The following is a 14,349-nucleotide window of genomic DNA, read 5'->3' as shown; positions in this document are numbered from 1 at the left end:
GATTGAGATGGCTTGGACATGTGTGGAGGAGAGATGCTGAGTATATTGGGAGAAGGATGCTGAATATGGAGCTGCCAGGGAAGAGAAGAGGAAGGCCAAAGAGGAGGTTTATGGATGTGGTGAGGGAAGACATGCAGGTGGCTGGTGTGACAGAGGAAGACGCAGAAGACAGGAAGAAATGGAAACGGATGATCCGCTGTGGCGACCCCTAACGGGAGCAGCCGAAAGTAGTAGTAGTAGTAGTAGTTTGTAAAATATCCATGTCTGCCTCTTCTAACGACGTAATACGAGAGAACGTATCTCTCTTTTTTCCTCGTTTATTCTATGGAAATCAAAACATTGACAATACAACACCAAATACCAAACAAATAGTGAAATAAAACATTTTACAAACCCTTCGAACTCTACAGAATCAAAGATTACACCCTCTGGTCAAAGGCAGATGGATGGCATACGATCACATTACTGTAACAGATTTATACCACTAGAGGTCAGGCTTTGCTATGAAAATACATCCAAATGTGACGCCACCGAATTGTGACTTGACCAAGGTCCAACCAAAACCTGTTACCACGTGGGAAACTGCAGTTGGTTAACCAACAAATGAACTAACCAAAGTACTGGCTGACAAAAACTACCAATTACCAACTAGCGTTTTTAGCCAGAGTGAGTGCTAATGGTCTGATGTCGGCTGGTTTGGGACAATTGCAGGATAAGCAGTTTGGATAATGGATAAAGTTTAATATTTAAAGATCCATTTGGATGGATGGATAAAGCAATGTCTTCTCAGTCTAGAATGAAACACGTGACGTTATTGCTATAGTTTGGGTGGTATGAGTATGAAATGATGAGAGGTTCTACCAAGCAAAGTAAATAAACAATTTTGTATTAGACCAGTTATCAAAAATATTCAACATGGGGTAATTGGCTAGATACAGTTGGGGAGAGAAAGGGGGGAAATTGAAAAGAAAAATAATCAACATAGTGTTGAGACTTGGAGCTAAGGTCCAAGGGTTTTTTTAGTTAAGTAGGAGGAGATTTACTGCTCTGCTGCATAGTTTGCTGGTCCAGCAACAATACATTAGCGGCCCAGCTCCCATGTTTGTTTGTTTGTTTGTTTTGGGGGGGGTCCCCGAGTCGTTTACTTTGTTTCAATCAGTATGCCTGACATTCAGCAACTCCTGCTAATTACTTGTCATTGTTTCAGGAAAATTGAAATACAGCAGAATACAGAATAGAAACATTTTGCAGAATTGAACAGAGTCCTGTAGTTGTTACAGTTATTGGGTTAGTCAGTGTACAAACGACAAGTACAACTACATCTACACAAAGCGCGGATTTAACAGCAATGACAGGACGGCTTAATTAACTTGGTGGAAATTGCAATGCTGGCATATAACCGGACTGATCGCATCCGAGCGCAGCATTGGGCAGGACAGGAAATCAGGCATCGGGGGCGCGCAGGGACATGAGTACGCGCCCCAGTTGACCCCCCCCCCCCTTCTCGCTCCAGAATGGAGCTGGATTGGGATCAGTGTGGCAGTGATAGCTAGGAGTCACTGAAAACCGGTAACGCCGCCCAGCCGACCAATAAACCTGACTGAAATCACAGTATAGCTTTAATTTGACACTCGGGATTTAACGAAGACTCTCTCCTCTCCCGTTCCCGTGTTTGTTGCGGTTTTCTCGCCAGGTCTTGTTTGGGGTGGGGGGGAAAAAAACTGGATCTGCACAGTAAGTAACCCGATTTCTCCTCTCTTGTCTCCTGCAGAACATCGTCTGCTCTTTCCTCGGTTCCTCCCCTGAAACACTGTTCGGGTTTTTAACATTTTGACTTGCATTGTAGACGGCAATTGTGAGCCTGTTGGTAACGTTAGCAAGACTAAATCCATTATCCCATTAGGTCTGTGTGGAGCGAAAGGAAGGAAGCCCTGACAGAGCCACATCTGGCATCGGCCCGGTTTATCAAAGCCGGAGACTGGCGAGGAAATCAGGCTAATCACGGCTTGCATTCACACAAACTGAATGAATGCGTTTTCAATGAAGAGGACATGAATGGAGCCATGCGGTCGATTAAGCTCCGTAGCCTGCCAGTCGGAGGGGTTTTCGCAATGGCTTTTTGACTCTTTTCTCTAATCATAAAACAGCTCGTCTGCGGTGCTAAAAGAGACGAAGGGGCCTGGATTAATGCACGGAAAACCCGTATGGATTTTGGCCTGTAGGTGCTTTTGCCGGCTGCACATGCTTAAATGTAATGTCAGCGGTGTCACCCTTTGTGTGTCTGAGTATGACGACGATGCCAGTCGTATCTTGCTTTCTGTTTTGGTCGCTGTCATGTTACCGCTCTCACCATAGGCCTTAACGTTACCCGCTGCACGCACACAATTGATGGCCCGGAGCGCAGCAAGGCGTGGCGTGGCATTGATATGGGCGTGTTACCGGGAACAATTAATTTTTTCATTTTTTATTCCTGAATTGTCAAGTTGGCCTGTGTGTTGCTTTGCTGATTTCTAACCCTCGGTATCGAAAAGACAGAACCTCTCTGTAATGGAAACCATCCAGCTGAGAGCCCCCCCCCTCCTCCTCCTCCTCCTCTCCTCTATCCTTGACGAAGGGGGTTGCTTAGGCCTGGGGCTCGGCCTAATTTGCCCCAAGTCTCTCATTTAAGTCATTTAAAATTCTACATAATCAGACATGCAGGCCTGCCATCTGCCTGCCTGCTGGTAAACCTGTCTTTCTGTCTGCCTGCATGCCTGTCTGTTTTTTTTGTGTATCTAGTATTAAATCTCTGTCTCTGTTGAACAAGTTGTGCCCATAGTAACCTTAGCGTGTGACTCATGCACAGGTTTATGAAGAATAGCCTGTCAGGTTTTTAATGTGTTGTAGTAGCTTTAACCAGGCTGGGAAATTAAGATGCTATCAGGCTTGCAAATTTTGGCTACAGTAACTACTTACTTTGGCTGCTCTACCAGCCAGACACTTCCATCCCAAAAAAGATGGTTGGTGGCTTGTAGAATGATGAAGGCGAAGTTGGTTCACCTCCCTTGCATAAAAACATTTTTTGCAGCACTTGATTTATCCCGTTTGGGAGAGCCATGTGTTGTTGTTTTTTTCCTTCAGTTTTTAATTATTATTTACCTTGCACAGCGAAGTCGGGCCCAGTGACAACACAGCAAACCTGGAGCGCTAGGTAGGGATTTATTGCCTTGCTCAAGGGGACTTCAGCAGAATGACCGTTTTGGCCACACAAGCCTGAAGCTGGGTTGGGTCACTGAAAATGAGCATGTCTTTTCACCAAGACTAGCTCCAGTGCAGTTGTACTTGGTGATTAGTTGGATTTGGATTCTGGTAACTTGAGGTGACACTCGCCATCATTGCCCATCAGATCAGACTGAGGGAGTTGGCTGAGATCAGTTTGATGACATCTGTACTTCTTGCGGTATGAATTCACTGCTGCACTGCTGAGAGAGAGAGAGAGAGAGAGAGAGAGAGAGAGAGAGAGAGAGAGAGAGAGAGAGAGAGAGAGAGAGAGAGAGAGAGAGAGAGAGAGAGAGAGAGAGAGAGAGAGAGAGACATGCAGACATAATGAAAGAGAGCAAGAGGGAGGAATGTAGTAGGGCTCTGTCAGAGTTGGAGACAGTGTTTGGTTTGACAGGCTCTCAACAGCCAGACTCCATTCCACCCAGCAGGACTGCCAGACTGGGATCACACCAGGGATCCACCCATACCACGGTCCACTGGGTGAGTTGGCTCTCAGCGTTAGGGAACGGGAGCCCTGATTAAAATCACTTTAACCACCGAATGTAATACTTTGTACAGGAATGGTGAACTGGTGAGATTTGTTGCAAGGGCATCACCTGCACTAATTGGCAATTTACATCTGTGTTTTTTTTCATTTTATATTTATTTTGTTTATGCCATCTGTATATTTTATCACTGTACACACAAACTTAAATAACTGATCATTTAGATGTTAGAGCTTAATTTTGCTTTTTGGCAACTTGGACAGTAGTAGGACAAGTTGAGCAGAACTTGGTTTCCTTTGATTTTCCGAAGTTCCATAAATGTCAAGAAATTTGTCTTGGAGAATGGGGTGCATGTTGACATCTAACGTTGTACCATGGCACATACTGACTCGCGTGGCACAGGGGACCACAGGATTTCATCCTTCAATGTAAAAGGACCTTGCAAGGATAAATAATCATACAGTGCATCAGATGTGTTGGTGTGACTGAAGTTTGTCCTTCTCATATAAGAGAGTCCATTATTGCTGCACCATTCTGACTCATTCCACTCGAGGTTTTGGTAACACGTGGGTCAACAAAGTCCCAGTTTTTTCCCCCTAGTCCATTGTTTTACCAGTTCTGCTGATAATCAAACTTTGAATAAAAATTTGCATTTTAACTCTGTGAGCTGTAACCATGTCAGGTGGCAGAATTAATTTTCTTTTCTATACATTTGAAAACTCATCTGTTCACAGCAACTTGCATTATGCGTGATAATGTGAATGAGTACAAGGCAGAAAACCTTCCTGCCATGCTGCCATTCTATTGTAGGGCAGATCTATGTCATGTTGGTACTGCGATGGGGTAACGGTTGTAAAAATCCCTGGCGGCTCCACAGTGTCCAGCCAGCAAAACCAGCCAGCCAGTCAGTCAGCTAATCAGCCGGACAGTCAACTAAATAAACTATCAGTCTGCTGAAGACAATCGGTCAGCCAGTCAGTGAAGCAGTGTGTCTACATTTTAGCCGTTAACCTTTATAGTCTTATCCGGAGTGAATTAGATTACATGAGTGAACAAGTAGGGGTTTGAGTGTCTTGTTCAAAAGCACTTCAGCATAACGTGGCTGTTGCGGGACAATCTGTCTAATGCAACGATCGAACCTGTAGCCTCTACATATGGCTTTTCAGCCGCTAATTCACCCATTGCCAACAGTTTCTGTGGAGATGGAGCAGAAATATTAGAGGGCTTCAGTGAACTTGTCGGTGTGGGACCCTGGTACACTGGCTCTGTTTGTTTACACTGCTGGTGCTATTTGTCACTTTGTCAGGACACAACCACTGGTTGCTACAGGAGGTCACCCGGGGTCACCATCTGATGTTGTGGTTATTTTCTTTCTCTCCCTTTCTGCCTCTCCTCTCTCTCTTGCCAAGTTGATGGAAAAGTCATCCTCTCTTCTCAGGAAATTCCTCCAGGTCCCTGGGGTGAGACAGACAGAGACAGACAGACAGGCCAGAGAGGCTGTGAAGGAGCAGCATAGTAAATCTCCTATGGAGGAATAATCAAGGTTTTGGTTTTTTTTTTTAAACTATGGCTTGGGCACCACAATGGGCCATCGAGTTTTGTATTACTTCAGTCCAAACATGACAACAATACCCCCTTTTTTTTGATGAGCATAGCTCCCAAGGGAAAGAGATGACATTTACTTAGTTTTGGTCCCCACTTGACAAGTAAATGCTATGCTTTATTGTTATGCTTCCTGTAGCACAAACTATGTAGTGCAATAAATTAAGCAACATGGGTAGCTAAGGGGTAATGCAGTGTCGCTTCTCCAGCAATGGCAGTCTATACTACATTCCCCTATATATTGAAATGACAGGAATGCAACAGATACTTAAATGACATTTATAGCTGATGCTTTTGCAACAGTAGAGTAAGCCTCAGCTCCCAAATTGCTGACATTAGAAGTAGTCACTCTTAAGATGGTTGCAGGTTATAGAGCTTTATTTGAAGTTCAGCCGTATGAACAGGAGTAATTGAAGTAGGAAGAGAGGGGACTGAGTTTGGAAGTCGTAAAGCAGAAGCATTGAGACCTTTATGTGAGCAGTGACTAGGCCTGCCCAGGGAATGGCTGGATAAGAGCCGGTGTATGGATACACGCTGTTGTAAGCAGTGCAGTGCAGTTTGCTTTACGAAATGGGTGCAGTGTATCGTGTAATACTTAACAGTGCAGTGTACGGTGTCATGCAGTGCTGGTGCATAATAACGACAATGAATGGTGCAGTGTTTTTTTGCTGTGTCAGGGCTAAGCCAAGGCAGACGAGTTCACTCCATTGCTTTCTGTGGAGTGAGATGCATCGAACACAATTGAAACCTGAGGAGGAACCTGGGAGTGTGGGGCATGTATATGTAATTTTGTACGTTTGTGTGTTTATTTAGGGGGGGGGACTTGTGCTCTTGTCTTTCAGAGGGACTGACATTCTGGTTGTCCTTCTGTCTAGCCTGTCTGCATCAAATTAATCTGTCTCTTTTGAGTAGTCACTGTATCTTCCATTGTGTGTTAGTCTGCTCGACTGTCTGCCTCGCTGTATAGTTTTTCCACCAGCCTCTCTTGATTCAGTCTGTTGGTTCATCTTTTGTAGCAGCTTCTAAAATAAAGCTTTGTCTCTTTGCCTGTCTGTGTGCCCATCTATCTCCTTGAACGTCTAGTCCCTTTGCATGTTTGTCTGAATAGGAAAGAAACAGCTGGTTTAGATAGTTAGTGTTTGAATCTCAGCGGCGCATTCCCGGAACTGTATCTGATCTCTGTTATGGACTTGACGGCGACTCTACAAGGCCATGACTTCTCTGTAGTAGATAAACAGGTGTCCCCTCAACTATTTGATATCAAGCTCCTAGTGCTGGGCGATATGGACAATATTATTATCACAATAATCATAGGGAATTTTCCATGATATTGAAATATATAACTTGTATGTATGTATGTAACTATTATTATTATTATTATCATTATTATTATAACTTCACTATATATATATATATATATATAGATAGATAGATAGATAGATATATATGAGGTCCGTTACATTGAACTGTTTGGTAATATAAAGTATAGCCTAATATCAAACCAAAACTAGTTTTCGAATAATACTCCCTCAGATTGTTCGATTTCATTTTGTGGAAAAAAAATTGAAATTGAATCAAACTCATGAATCAAATTTCATCACAGTATTACACTACCGGGGGAAAAAATTGCAAGAAAATAAAAATATTGAATTATTGCTCAACCCTACTAGCTCATGTCGGATATGAAAGAGTAAAGGTTTTGTTACTTTTCACGTGTAATATTGTTAAGATTTCTACCATATATTTGAGCACACCTCAGGAATCTACCCTCCCCCTTCCTTAGGTTTTAGTTGTTGCCACAGATGAGATGCCACCACCACTGATAGTACAGCCAGCATCAAGCTGGCTAATTTACACTTGGAAGAAGTTAATGTTTGCCTCTTCAAAAATGTGGGTGGATGTGATATGCCCCTTGTGAGGCCCGTTATGATCTTCCTACAAACCAAGTTTTGGCAGCCTGACCCAGATTTGTAGTCACTGATCTTTAAATCCGTGGCTGACACAGATACCTAAATCACCTTGATGTGACGGGGTAACATTGAGTTGAACTGTCTGACTGGCCTAAATAGCATTATATTGACTTTCACATTCGCACTGGCCTAGTTTTGCCAGCCTTTGGGGTTTTGGGTGTCAAGAAATTCTGGATTTTGATAAATAAAACATTGGCGCAGGAAACTGGAGAGAACGACATGTGTAAGTGTAGCCTTGTAGTGTTGTAGGTCACTGATGTAGATCACTGGAAATTAGGGCTGGGCCACCTTGCTGTGGTGGAGAAGCTTGCATGTACCAATGATGCGAAGAGCTATGCCATCCGGAGCTTGGCTCCTGGTAGGGTCACCCAAGGTGGCTAGGTCAAGGGGGAGGTTCCAGACGAAGCGTGAGCCAACAAAGATCTCAATGGCGGAACTGGTGGAAGATGTCTCCAGGTCACAACAACAGTGAAGGCCGATGAAGGTTGCAACAGAGGGTGGTCCCCATTCGTCTTGGTCCTCCATGCCATTGGACTCTGGCAACCTCCTACCAAGGACTGTGTAGTGGCTACAGGTGCATCAGCCATGCCACATAAAAAGCTGTCAAGCGCAGGCGTCTTCCCGCAAGGACCTAGAGGGGAAGACAGTCATACTCGACCCTGAGTGACCACCGATGGGGCGATATATAGATATTATATTGATATCGCGATTTAAGACTAAATATCATCTGGGATTTTGGATATCATGATATTGTGATATGGTATAAGTGTCTTCCTGGTTTTAAAGGCTGCATTGAAAGGGATGACATTTTCTGAACTTGTAGCTGTTCTGCTATTTGCGTCTACCTGCTCTTATCTCTTTTATGTAAATATGTAAATATCTTATGAAAGCACCAATAGTCATCCCTACAATATCATCATAATATCGATATCGAGGTATTCGATCAAAGATATGATTTTGTCCACATCGCCCAGCCCTACTTGAAGTTAGTGGATAGTTCACTGTGCAGGTCTGAGGATTGTGATCCTATGCTACACTTGCTTAGATTGCCAGGTAGCCAAGAAAATGCTGTCAAAGATACACAAACTAGGTTAATACCTGACTGGCAGGCTGGTTTTTGCAAGTTGGCTCAGACACTTAGCTGAAAGGAGAGCTGGGTGGCTGACTGTCATACTGTAAATTTATGTGCCATGTGGCAATTTATAATTTTCACATTGCGGGACTTTCTTGAAAATTCTCTTCTCTCTTCGATCAACTCTCTCTGTTTAGTTATTTACCACTCTCTCTCTCTCTCTCTCTTGCTCTCTCTTTCATTGCATGTCTCTGCATCTCTCTCTCTCTGCATCTCTCTCCGCTGAGTCAGTACAACTGTTGGCGGTCCAGATCCACATTTCTCTGTCAGTTTGGATCAGAGCTACATGAGGAATGTTTCAAATTGCATCCAGTGAGTTGAACCCTAACACTTACAGCACATTTAAGGTGAAAGATACTGCCCCCCCCCACACACACACACACAGCCAGGCCCTTTTTTCCTGTCTCTGCATCTTTCTCCAACCCCTACATGTCTCACTTCCACTCTTTCTGCATCTCTTTCTCTATATCCTTTTCATTCTCTGTATCTATCTCTGCATTCCTTTCCCTGTCTTCGTCTCTCTGCCATACAGTATCTGGAACATCCACGAAGCTTCTGACAAATAGATTGCCTTTTGTCTGTTGTCAGTAAGGTGCATTATCTCTGTTTCTCAGTCTCTATCTTTCTCTATATCTGTCTGTCCAACCTCATGTGCCGTCTCTCTCTTGAGCGTGTGCTTTTGCTCGCTTTTTTTTTTTTGCCAAAGTGTTGATGGATTGTCCAGATGAGGCAACAGTACTCCAGGTTTCACTTTTTCTCCATGGTAGATTATTCTGTAAACTTTATGGACAGCAGCAACACTAAGGAATGATAGTAGACCTCCCTAAAACATTGTATTTCCGCTGTGAGTGACAACCCAGCTGCCTATAGCTTGCTCACAGCAACGTGTAGTAGGGAGAGAGATGGTTCATCCTTTCACCAAATCACTTCTCCACTGATGGCCCAACTTTTTCATCTCATCTCATCTCATCTCTTCTCACTCATTGGCCCAACTTTTTGGCATTTTCAAATATTGTCTGTATTTCTTGTAACTGTCACTTATAATATGAAGTCGGGACTGAATTGGTCCCTCGCCTATGGGGAGATCCTCTTTTCTCTTACCCTACAGCGTCAGCTACAGATCAGTGTCGATGGAGCTGGTATGGATTCAGTTTCTTGTTCAGCGGCATTTAAGCAGGGAAAATAGTTGTTGGCAGGAAAAGTTTCTGAACTTCTTTGGTCATGGGGGAAAAAAAAAAGAAAATCCAAAACCATATTTCAAATCGGGTACATTGGACCTTTTTCAATACTGAAATCCAATTATGCAGCACTTTGGTATTTGAATCAAGATCTAAATCCTCTATCCTGGAGTCCACAGAGCTCTGGTAGGTCAGAGATGAGGAATCCTTACACGAGACCTGCTTTTATTTTAATGGAAATTCCTGTTTGGGTCTCGGGGACATGGTCAGACCTTCCAGGGGTCAGAGGTGAGAGGGGCACGTTCCTTCAAGGGGACTGGTGTTGGTTCAGAAGGGCATTCCTCTTTGGGTCTCAGAGATGTGGAAAGAGCTCTGGAAAGTCTGAAGAAGAATGGACTACCTGATGAGTTCAGGATCAGTTTTCAGATCGTTATATAATAAGTAATTTTTTAAAAGTTTTCCACTTTGTGTTTACCGTTAATCAAATGGGGTTGGATCTGTTGAAACATAAATAATGTGAATTGGAGTCATTTCATTCCCTCGCCCAGCTCAGATCTATCTTGGAGATAATGTTTCTCGACAACAAGTACAATAAAAGTTTAATTTCAAAATGATAAATAAATAAGATGCTTACTCTTGCAAAATAATTGGTCTTAATGAAGATAAAGCACAATATGGTGTGCCCTTGAGGTTAAGTCATTTTAAGACTATTTCCTGCCAAATAGTTTACAACTTTTATCCCCTCAACAAGATGATTCTCTCATGGCCATCAAATGACAAATTTAGTTAAGTCATTAAAGGAAGGGACACTTAACTCCCCCATATCAAACTGCTATTTAATCTCCATAACTTTAAAAAGTTGTTTTTCAAATAAGACTGTTTCACAATGTTCCCTGGTCAGTCAAATAGATTTTGACTGAATAGTGAACAAATGTTTTTCTTCAAATGCAGGGCTTTTGCACAGTTTCAGACAGTTTCCACTTTTCTCGTATTAAGATAGAGTTTAACGTCATGTCTGTTGCTGAAGCATGGAGCTGTTTCACGAGAGATATCCAGTTAAAGTTTTTGAAAATGTTTACTGGTTAATTTTGCTTACTGACCTTTCATCCAAAACGGCAATTTGGATAAAACCCTTTTGAGCAAATTTGCCTAGCAACATAATCTGCCATCAGGAAATTATGAAATTATGGATAGTATTTTTTGCCTACAGTCAGTTAAGATAAAGATCTTTAAGCTCTCTAGAGCTGAGTGATGAGGCCAAAATATAACTGGTGTTGCTATTATTTTCAATGGTACAAAGCTATGATGGAGAAAAAAATGGGAAATTAGGTATTTAGAAAGGTAAGAAGTGACATTTGAGTATTTGCCCCACTGCCAACGTCCACATACAGTGCACAGTAATAAAGGGTGTGCCAACAGTCGTAAACCATCCAATATCTATTTTCCAGACTGGAACGTCACTGACTTAAGACTATAACTAGTGAATCATTGTGTGTGTGTGTGTGTGTGTGTGTGTGTGTGTGTGTGTGTGTGTGTGTGTGTGTGTGTGTGTGTGTGTGTGTGTGTGTGTGTGTGTGTGTGTGTGTGTGTGTGTGTGTTAATTGCTGTGATCCAGGGTAGCTTTGGCCTTGCCGCGGTTAACTTCACCTCAGTGATTTCAGTTGCCCATCTCTCACTGAGGGTCTAATCCTGAGTGATTTACCGCCTATCTGACCGGGCACTGTTAGGACAGCTACTGGTTAAAGTGGGACATTGAGGAATTTTAGAATTAAATGAACCCTTCCACATTACTGAGCAAATCCAGGCATGCTGGATTGCTGACTGACTGGTTTGCTGACTGGATGACTGGCTAGCTGCCTGTACCATACAAAGCCATAGAGTATTAACAGTGTCGGTTGTAAAACTGAAGGGATGGACTTCTTTCCATCTCCAGGCCCAATGAAAATATAGTTGGTGCTTAATTGGACAAAAGTCCACTGTATTTGTTGTGTGTCATTTAACATGTTTAGGAATAGGCCTCAACTGAGTGGATTTGAAATCTCAACTCGACTCACATCGAACATGTGAGAGCACAGAGAATGTAGATTGCATTGTTTGCCTTCGTGAAACGGAACTGGATAGCTGAATTGCAAGCTGGCTGACTTGCTAGCTTAGCGGCTAATCGAGTGGTTAGCTGGTTGGCTGGTTGTGTGGCTGACTGACTGACTTGAAAGCGCTGATCTGGCCTACATAGAGAAGGGTGTACGTGACTACATACACTCATGCGTGCAACAAACCGTGGAGTGCTAAGTGACCGTAAAGTCAACCCAGCTAGCATAGCCTGGATATCTCCTCTTGTGGAACTAAAGCCGTGTTAGATGGACAGACAGGCAGGCAGTCTATGACAGACTGGACCCTCTGCAGGGAGATAGTGAGTTAACATGACTAGTACCCCACTAACCCAGTTTAACCAAAGGCCAGGCTTTTAGTTGCCAGTCAGTAACTCACTCGAGGTAACACATAACTGTCAGACCGTAGGATTGTTGTGTGTGTGTGTGTGTGTGTGTGTGTGTGGGGAAAAACTAACAGGTCTATATATTTTAAATTTTGTTTCAGTTGTTATTTATTTCCATTACATATTGTTGATCTGTCTCCGAGACAGTGAAATACTCCCACATGTGCGCACAGCACCCGTTTCCCTCAAACGTCATGCCAGAGTTGTGTCCAGCCAGTGGTTCTTATGGGTGATATCATAGTACCCACCTATTTGATCTTCTCCAAATCTGCAGCTGGGTAGGCTTAAGTTGTCTGAGTCAGACAGCAAATAACCAACACAACATTTAGCCAGCACAAAGTTGATGTGACACAACAGATAAACATCGGCCACTGCCATCGGTGAATGTCGACTTATTTGCTGATGGCAGTCAACAAGGTGTGTGTGTGTGTGTGTGTGTGTGTGTGTGTGTGTGTGTGTGTGTGTGTGTGTGTGTGTGTGTGTGTGTGTGTGTGTGTGTGTGTGTGTGTGTGTGTGTGTGTGTGTGTGTGTGTGTACAATACAGCTGTAGTGGCAGGGCTGTAAACATCTAGGCCCTAAAACACACGTCTTACAAACAAATCCACACATCTCTTCTCTCTCCGCTTACCCCCGTCACTCGCACTCGCTTTCTTCCAAGTACGCACACGTACAGTGACATTCGACTCCCTTTCCATTTGTCCCCTCCAATCTTTTTCTCAAATATCCACATCTTTTCCCTCTCCACTTTTTATCTCGTCGCCGCTGCCCCCTCCCTACTCTTTCTATGTAATCTCAGACAGATGTAAGAAACCAGTCGCTCTGTTCTGCTCAAACCTCGTTCTCGGAAAATTTAGTCTCCCTTATTTTATTTTTTATTTTATTTTTTATTTTTTTATTCTTTCCTCCCATTATATTTTTCCTTTGGGCTGCATCGTTCTCGCCAAGTCTCTCTCTGGCTTATTCTCTCTCTCTCTTCGTCTCTTGCCTATTTTTTTTCTTTTATATCTCTTTTCCCTTTCACCCTGTCCATGTTTTTCTCTGTCTCCCTTCCTATGTCTCTCTCTCTCTTTCTCTCTCTCCCTCTTTTTCTCTCTATGTCTCTCCTCACTTCTGGAAATTTAGGGGGGGATTGTGTGACTGGAAATCAGGAGCAGAGTTTTGACTTGAACAGTTCTCCCGCTGTCTTTAGAGATAACTTTCATAGTATTTTTGCTTCTTGTGATGTCAGACAGCAGAGACTCTGCTTGAGAGAGAGAGATATATATGGACTATTTGAGCAACACAGGAACAAAGACAGATTGGTGGACAGACAGACAGGCGATGATGACAAGTGACAGTAATGGTAAATCGAGAGGTCGTTTACAGTCTGCGTCAGGGGTGCAACTGCCCAGTTCAGTTTTCAAAATAGTTTTGTTTCATATATTTTGGATTTTATATTCTTAATGCCTGAGTCTGCAGTTTATTGTGGATTCAACAAGTAGGAATTACACCAGTTTATGCATCTATGTGATAAATAAAAACACAGAGGAGTGTCGTTGAGCGAAGGTTTCCCACCAACTCCGTCACTTTAAGTTGCTGTGGACAGGAGCGGCTGTCGGTCCAGGGTTAACTTGAACCTACAGCATCTGACAGAATACATGACAGCTAGATAGCTATCAGAAAGCTAGCACTAATTAGTTTTAGCAAGGTTTCTAGATTTTGGCAGATGCTACCATGCATTTGTATGAGCCAGATTTATAGAGCCTTCGGGTTAGCACAAGTTAGCATGTTGGCTGGATAATGGTGTACAAAGCACAGCATGTCTTAAAAGCAGTCAAAATTATAGACTGGGGAAACAGACCCCGAGGCAACTGTGCCAGGAAACCCTCTATGTGGTGGCACTGCGTGTGTGTGTGTGTGTGTGTGTGTGTGTGTGTGTGTGTGTGTGTGTGTGTGTGTGTGTGTGTGTGTGTGTGTGTGTGTGTGTGTGTGTGTGTGTTTTGGTCAGTCAGATTGGAAGAGGCTTCTGAAGCTGTGAAGTGTGTGCGAGAAAGGGAATGAGTGAGAGTCTGGGTTTCCCAGTTGGTAATTTGTGTTTTAAGTAATTTGATATAATGGTGTGCGCGTGTGTGTGTGTGTGTGCGTGTGCGTGCGCACGTGTGTGTGTGTGTATGTCTTGATTATATACTATATATATGGGAGTGCATATACGTATCTTTTGGTTAGTCTGATCTGAAGAAACTGTTGA

General features: G+C 43.1%; 1 protein-coding gene across 1 annotated transcript in view; it reads left to right on the top strand.

The window, feature by feature from the left end:
- The first annotated feature begins 1,567 nt into the window (after positions 1-1,567).
- The window catches only part of raph1a (Ras association (RalGDS/AF-6) and pleckstrin homology domains 1a), a 107,213-nt gene continuing 94,431 nt past the window's right edge, over positions 1,568-14,349 (top strand). The window contains exon 1 of the mRNA XM_056289389.1: positions 1,568-1,734. The gene's annotated coding sequence lies outside the window, so the exon portion shown is untranslated. The remainder of the gene's footprint in view (positions 1,735-14,349) is intronic.

Source organism: Lampris incognitus, chromosome 11 (assembly GCF_029633865.1).
Source record: "Lampris incognitus isolate fLamInc1 chromosome 11, fLamInc1.hap2, whole genome shotgun sequence".
NCBI classification, from domain to species: domain Eukaryota; kingdom Metazoa; phylum Chordata; class Actinopteri; order Lampriformes; family Lampridae; genus Lampris; species Lampris incognitus.
This window is presented reverse-complemented; position numbering and strand designations above follow the sequence as displayed.